An 8,608-nucleotide genomic window follows, 5' to 3' on the forward strand; every position below is an offset into this window, starting at 1 on the left:
CCTGAGCATCAACCACGCAGGTGAGCAGAATTGCTTTGAGAAAGAGACAGAAACCAGAGGGGGGATCTCTTCGCTCCCCAGTCCCCCTCTCTGCTTCCCCACTGCCCACCACCCAAAAGTGACTTCTCATGGGGAACTTGTAGAGGGGGAGAAGTGGGCCCCTGAAATGATGTGACCCACCAATACCTGCTGTGCTCCACTCTGTCCTCCCCCGGTGTGTGGGGGGCACAGGGTTCACCCCCCTCTACAAACTTTCTACAGTGGGAATTCCTGCCTGTTCCTGCCAACCCCGAGTCTTGGCTGCCAAGGCCCGTAGCGTAGCAGGTGCAGATATGTGTGTGTAATGCTCCCGGGACTCATTTAAGAGTCAGAACTCCGTACAGCAAACCAAAGGATGCACTGAAGTATCTTGAGGGCACCTCAGACCCATGATCCTTCTCTGTAACCAGGTGCTCTCTCAGGGTGGCCCTGTTGCAACAAACGTTGCGCCAGCCAAGCACGTGAGAGCCACTCTTAACATTTCCTGCCCCCCACCCGCTCCCCCGACCCCATACCTCCACTACCAAGCCCCGCCCATCTTACCGCCTAAAAGTCTTCAGTCCATGCGCATCTTCCCCTCTTCCCACCACCCCCCAAGTCCCAGCCACCACTATATCTTTCCTGGACTCCTAAGAAAGCCCCTAATTGGGCCATCCACATCTCATCTTGAACTCTCCCAATCTGTAACTCAGCCCAAAGCCAGGGTGATTGTTTTCCAGCTAGAAATCTGGTCACGTCTCCAACACTCATTACAAGAGGGAAGGGATGCAGGTGTACAACTCATTCTAAGCCAAGGTCTCGGAGGTTTGCAGCTGTTGGAGGAGAGAGGGAAAAGAGAGCCACCACCACGGCTGCACAGAGCTGTGGGCGATCTGCAGGAAAAGCCCCCTGAGGCCCCACAGAATAGCAGGATTAATCGACTCCGATGAGGATCTCTTGTCTTAAGCAAGAATCAGCTGATCACTTCCCCAGTGATAGACTGTGTATGTACAAGGGAGGAGAACATGTCAGTTGTTGCAAATGTCTTGCTTAAAGTCTCTATCGGTACAGAAATTATTCTTGCTTTTTCCGGACACATTTGGGGAGTATGATTTACATACAGGAAAATTCGCTCATGTAAAATGCAGAGTTGGATGAATTTGGGCAAATGTACACAATCACATAAGCTCCACCCCCATCACGACACCGAACGTTTCATCACTCCAGACGTTCCCTGGGCTCTGCTGCAGCCCATCCCCCTAGGATTGTGCAGCCTGTAGTCTTCTGCATCTGGCTTCTTTCGTTTAGCTCATGTTCGAGACTTATCCCTGTTGTTTTGTCTATCAGTAGCTTCTTCCTTTTGATTGCTGAGTAATATTCCATCGAATGAATAAACCACAATGTGTTTAACCATATGATGGACATTTGGGTTGTTTCTAGTTTGGGGCCATTGTAAATAATGCTGCTGTGAACATTCATGTACAGGTCTTTTGTGTCATTTTCAATTTCTTTCATGAGTGTTCTGTAGTTCCTAGAGTATAGATCCTTTACCTCTTTGGTTAGGTTTATCCCGAGGTATCTTATGGTTTTTAACTTGCTACTGTCATTCTCCAACAGAAATCTTCCAGATCCTAAAGCTGATCTGCCTAGACCAGTGTTCTGCCTGTTCAGAGCTTTACATATGTCCCCCAATATCTGGGGATATTGAAAGTTAAGGCATTCTTGGCCATCCACATCTCATCTTGAACTCTCCCAATCCGTAACTCAGCCCAAAGCCAGGGTGATTGTTTTCCAGCTAGAAATCTGGTCACGTCTCCAACACTCATTACCTTCTCCGGCTTCTGTCTGCCCCCAGGACGAAGGTCCAAGCTCTCGCCAGGACCGATGGGGTTGTGTGATGCCAGCCTCCTGGTTCCACCCGTCCCCACGCTGTCTTCCTCTGTCCCCCCGCTCCACCGCGCATCCTCCCGGGCCTTTGCTCAACTTCTACTGGGGGATTCTGCGCCTCCACGTTCACTCCAGTGCATCCTGCGCTCTCCCAGCGCTTCCCCCGGGAAGCCTCCCCTCCCACTCATGGAGACCCCAGGTGTCTGGTCAGTCACACGTTCTCGGAGCCTACTGTCCCCATGTAGCCCGCACCACGCTGTGTCATGCCTCAGTCTCTGCAACTATTGAAGTCATCCTGTCTCTGTCACCAGCTCAGAGTTTCCCTAAGGAATATTTTTGCTCACTCTGGTCCCTCCAGGGTCTAGGACGGTAGTAGAAACGCAATATAAATTAATGAATTCCTCATTATTAATTTAGAGGCCATCAAGCAGAGACCTACCAGTGGGCTCCTTAAGTGTGGAATTTAATGCCAAATCCCTATGTAATTTTAAACAGTTCTTTTACTAGAATTTGGGGAGAAACGCCGTAATGAGAGCCACATGGGGGGTACATTTTACACACATTTGCAGACGGGGAGATGTAAAATGACATTTTCTGCCCAAATTCCCAGGCTATTGATATTAACCCAAGGTTAAACCTGAAAGTCCCTTCCTCCATGAGTGGCACTGAACTAGGAGGCAGTGCATGAGGGTGTGACGTCCCCGCAGAGACCTCCGAGCTTCTCGTGACTTTGGAAGAGGAGAAAGAAAGGAACTTCTCAAAGCAGGCAAGAGTGAAATGTGTTTGCAGCAAATTCCTTTGCGGTTCTAAGACAGTGCGGTACAGACACGGAATCGGTCGTATCTGTCATTAAGGTGCTAACGAGAAAACATCATACACGTATCACCTGAAAGCTGCAACAGAAAGCATCACCGTATCACTGGAAGAGGCGAGAAATGGAGTAATCAACATCAACAAAATCTATTGTTCCCAGGTTGCAAAATTGAGGTATTATTATTTCTACTGCAAGTCAGAATGAAACCTGTTTACATTTGTCAGCAAAATGATCCCATTTTACACCATTAACATTTGGCAAGACGGAGCACCCTCCATTAGCTAATCTGCAGATGCCCCAAGCATGAATTCCGGAAAACAAAGAGCCAGCAAGGGGCTGACTCCTCCCCACTGAGCCAAACCGATGAGCTAAGGCTGCGTCTGGGTTACAACTCAGGTAAGGCAGCGGCGTGGTAGGGGAAATGGAATGGTTCATTAAAACAATTCAGGATCTGGTGACTGCTGGGAAAAATGTCACCAGCATGCATTAAATGTCAGGAGGTACTCAGGCAGGGACCACTGGCACATTAAGATATGCATGGGGTAGCCATAAAAGGCTCAGGACATCGCAGTAAATAAAATAAACACCTGTCATTAACTTACGTCTCAAGGATGGTGAGCAGGTGCCATGTTCTGGATTCCAACGTCCTCTCTTGAGTCCCCAGTGCTGAATGCTGGGTCCTGGGACCCCTCCTCATTCCCCAGCCTGGCTTTCTCTTGGGGATGTGGCCACTCGACAATGTCTTCGAGTTTCAGTCCATCTTGGTGGCATCCAGCAGATGGCTTTCCCAGCTGTCCTTCTAGACTCAAAATCCACCGGATGTCTGGGAACCAAGGTCTGGCTCGCAGGTATCACCTACTCCTTGGCCGTTGGATATTCTCTCCAGGGAGAGAAGCCCTCATAAGATGTTGCAAAACAAAACTTGTGGCATGAGGCTAGATGTAGCTGAACAGCGAGCCGTGAAACCCCACACGTAGAGGGTGTTCCCCGATGACTTGGGGAAATTATCCAACAGATCCATGAATGGTACCAAGAATAGTAGCAATCATTCCCCCAATTTTCCTTGATAAATGGATTTCTTGAGTCTTCTAAATATGAATCTAAGAAAATATTTTGAAATGTAAACACCATAAGACTTATTAAGAGAGAATCATACTTCAGAATTTGTGCTTACACATAGTGGGTATTATTGAATGAATGAGAGAATCCCGGCCCCAAAAACAGACATGCTACCACGGAGTCAAGTAAAGCATTAGTGGTTGTGGACACTGAGATTCGTCGGTGTGATGATTCTTCGTCAACAAACACCGCCCTTTCATATGCACCAGTGGAACAGTTTCCAGTTGTCATGACTGGGCTAAAATCCAGTTGGAATCTTCTAGCCCAGAAGACTACCCTAACGTACTTTTCCAGCGTGGGCCCTAGTAGTAGGATAAAACATGAAATTTCAGATTGACCTGAGCTCCAGAGAGTGGCAACACTATTTTCCATTTGTACGGCGCTTTGAAAAAGCACTTCTATCCTCTATCTTGTTTCCACACATATTATTTCTGGGAGAACAGTAGGACAGACCTTGTCCTCTGATGTGAGGACACAGAGGGGTCACGGGGGAGCTGGGCATAAGCCCTCACTCTTCCTCTTGGCTCTGGCTGAACCTAGCAGAAGACCCAGTTCCCAGCGTTCCACCAGGACACCAAAATTCTTCCCACTTTTGACCACTTGTCTGCATATTCTCTCTGCCTAGAAAATCACTCTCCCCCTGCCCCCAGCCATCCCCATATTCTGCGGGTAGAGAACATCACATCGCAGCTTCAGCAAACTTTTCAGAGAGGCGTCCCGTTCAAATTTGTCCTACTCTTCATGTCCTTCTCAAACCTTTTCGAACTCTGCAAGGACATATTTATCTCTGTGTGTATTTATCACGGCCTGCCTCCCTCAGTAGCCCTGAACTGCACATGGGGCAGAGACCCTTTCTGGTTTGTTCCCTGGCATGACCTACTTCGTTGTTGGCACCCCATCTGCACTGTGTCTGTTATTAAGTTCCGTTTCTGGGTCCCAAACCCAGCCTTCCATACTCCTCCTCCAGATATGGGGGCTGAGGCTCTGCAAACACAAGTCTCCTTTGCCAAGTGCTCTCAATAGGGAGTGGAGAGGAAGCCTGGGCTGGCGGCAGGGCCGGGGAGGAGGGATTTGCTCCTTTCTTTCTGCCGACTCTTCCTGCCAGAGTTTCCCTAACAGTGTCCAGGAGTTTTTTCTTGCCACCTGCTCATTGTGATCCCCATAAGCCCTCACTCCCCAGCTCAGAGCGTAGGTCCCAGCTCTGCAAGGTATCCCTGCCAAGAGCATAGGTCATATAATATATAATATATTGGATATTATATAGCATATATCGTATGGTATATATCATATAATATTATATATAATTATGTATTGTATAATAATAAATATAAATATATAATATAAATATAAAATATATATTATGCACCATACAATGTACACTATATATATATATATATATATATATACTACATAAATATAATAATTTCAATGTTCCTGCAGCCCTAGCTGGGAGGTAGCCGCTTTCAACAGTTTCTGTTTGTGTCCCCCTTTCGCTTCTGTTCTCCAATGCTTGTTCAGACAGTTTCTCATACCGAATTCTCTCTGTTAAAATAACTGATAATTCTTTTACCAGTTAAAATAATTTACTTGACTTGGCCCCTGCTGAGACAATTGCCGTAGTCATCATCATGACGGTCAACATTTCCTGAGTGTTTATGACCCCCCAAACACTGTTCCTAGAGTTTTACATGGATCCATCGAGTCCTCCGGTCCTGTGAGGTCCACAGTCCGCTCCCGGAAACTTACAAACCGAAATGTAGGAACAGAGAGATGCGGTAAGTTGCCTAAGATTTCACAGCCAGTGAGAGGCAGAGCGGGAGTGCTTCTGAAGGAATGTATGAAGGATGAATGGCCCAGCCAAGGACTGCAGCCCTCCGTGTGGGCGAATGTCAGGGCACACCGCTGTGCTGTGTTTGTCCTTGGGTCCACATCCCCCGGCTTTCAGAAGCGGTTCCGTTTGCTTTTGTCTCCAGTCTGAACGTTTCCAGATGCCGGATGTTCAGCTCATTCTTCGAGTGGCTGAGCTAAACAAGGCACGCTGCCTTCCCTAAAGCTCATCTCATTCCCAGTCTTTACCTGCTCTGGTCGTCAACCCCATGGGAGGCGGTGAGAACCAGCCGCTGGAAGGAGCATTGCCAGGACGACCCTGGTGGTAGCTGCAGGGATGTGGGCGTCCATCATACAAGCTGTTGCCCTGTCTTCTGTCTCACCAGACCCTAAAGGGCCACCGGGGAAGGCACAGTGCTTCCTGAGGGCATGCTTTAGGGGTATGACGCTTCAGAACATCAGTGGATGCCTAACATGGAGAGGAGTTACCCTTTGGCATGGTGGTTATTATGAGCTTCCTTGCTGCACTCCGGCTGAGGGTGCTCGGGAATAGAAGAGGCTTTCTTCCACTCTGCAGGATAATTACTTCAATTTCCCTCACTCACATGGATGTTTAATTTTATAACATTGCTATTGGGCCCAGAAAAAATCCCCCCAGAGCCCATTATTAACATCCTGAAAATGGAAAGCATAATCTCAGAACAAATAGCTAAAATAATATTGTGCCAGGGTTTTATTTTTGCATTGTGAAGAGGGAATGAACGCTAAGCAGTTGTTCTCTCTCTTTTTGTCCTCTGGAGTTTGGTGTGCTAGAACAAAGTGCTTTAGAAACAAAGGAAGCTGAACCAAAGAGGGCAGGAGGGGCTTGGCGGTGGAGACTGCATTCCCTTCCAGCCTGTGGGTCATTATCATGCCCTTAGGAGAGGGAACCCAGCCTCCTTCACCTTGCCTAGATGCTCCCTTGTGGTGGTTGGGACCCTGGATCATCCCCCGTCCATTTTGCCTCTTGTATCTGCAAGCTCAGAATTTGGCAGCTCAGCCATCCCTGCAAATAATCAACTTGTTTAGTTCACGGCTCTCCCAGCCACCACCAGGCTGAGCATCCCACCCACATTATCGAATATTCTGGAACTTTGGGCTGGCCCATAGTTTGGGACCCCATTTCTTGGCACCCAGACTGGGAGTTTAGATCAGCCGTACCCCAGGGCCAGGGGCAGCTTGGTTCCCACACCAGCCTGAAAACAGAGACAATGACAGTGACTTTCCTGTCACCAGAGTCCCCTGGCTCGCTGCACTGAATGGGTACCAACGGGCTTCACACGCATGTCTTCGTGGGTCACCATGGATTTGTCGTTGGGCTTCCCGGGCCTTACTTTGCCCTGGAAGCATGTGGGTGCTTGGCGTCCATCCTGCAACCTTAGCCCCTCAGTGCAGGACCCAGGTGCTTGACGCATCGCATCGCTGCCCGGCAGCCACCCCGCTTGGCAGTCATCTCGAAGTAATGCATTTATTAGTTTATTGGTACAGGAAGCTCTCACTCGGAGGCTTATTCAGCAATGCGTCTTAAAACCATAATCCAGGAATGTAATTTAAATTTTAAATAAATGCACTACACAGCATGATGTGAACCAGGCAACGAGGTGGTGAGCTTAGGAGTTGTGCGGGGAACTTCTAAGGATGCAGAAGGCTGGGCACAGAAGAACTTCCTTGGGTGCGGAGGCCAAGAGAAAGAGTTGGGCTGACTGTGTCACAGGACTAATGCAGATTCCCGTCATGATGATATGTTCCGTGTTATATACTGATATGTTAGATGCCGAGTTAAAGAGTCCCCTCCGGAGAAGACCCCCTCCCTCCTCGCCACCTGCCCCCTCCTCTCGCCCTCCCCTCCCCAAAGCCTCTTCCGCGCACGCTTCAAGCTTTATTTCATCCACTTAATGCACTCTGCTCTGTGCTCAGGTACTTAAAATCTCCCATTACTATCACTCTGGCTCTTTTACGGCTTTTTTTATTTGCTCTATCATTTCACAGTCCAGTTGTTCTTTTCGGTCAGGTGGACTATAAAATACTCCGATAACAAGTTCACACTAGGAGCCGACGCCGGGCTCCATCCATAATGACCGCAGACTCTTCTATGACTAGTGTGTCCCAAATCAGCGCTTTCAAAAAGCTGCCTGTCCCCCTCCTACCCAAAGAACCGGTTGGTTTTCCACACTCTTCTGTGGGCTGCTCTGAGGATGTCTCCTTTCACGTGAACAATTTTTCTTTTCAATAACCCGGCCTTTTTCACCCTTGCTTTTTAATTACCTCTCTTCTCTAAAGGTATTCGAATCTATTGCTGGGCATTTAATATTTTTCTCTCTATGTTGGCATTTGTCAATATGAAATGAGATTGGTGGTGTAGCTCGCTCTGTGGACTGTCTTCATTAGCATGCTACCTTTGTCTGTACCTTTCACACCTTTACAGGCTCTGGACCCAGGTGGGGAGGGACAGTGGCTTGGGGAATCGCCCCTGGGGTCCAATGGCCTGTAGGTCCACCTCACACCATCTGTTGGGTGACACTGAGCCTCTCTCAGCCTGTTTCCCATTCCATCTGTGAAATGGGAATAATAATAGCTCCTCCTGCCGGGATTATCCTGACGATCGAATGAGATGGCCCATGTACTCGTAGGTCTATACTACCATGGGTTAGACTGAAGCTTTTCTCTCCCCCCGGGGACACATCTCATAGAAGAACAGTCCTCACTGATCATCTTCTTGCCGCCATCTCAACCAGGAGTGGCTCAGCAAAATTCAAAACCCACCATTGCTGCTGCCTGACCCAAGGCCAAACCTGCGGTCCTCAATAGTCATCCTCCACATAAGGAAGTGTGGGCATTCACTCACTAATTCAGACCCAACATGACTTTAAGGCTTGTGTCCTTTCATTTCATTAATCCAAATTT

Source organism: Neomonachus schauinslandi, chromosome 6 (genome assembly GCF_002201575.2).
Source record: "Neomonachus schauinslandi chromosome 6, ASM220157v2, whole genome shotgun sequence".
Lineage (NCBI taxonomy): Eukaryota > Metazoa > Chordata > Mammalia > Carnivora > Phocidae > Neomonachus > Neomonachus schauinslandi.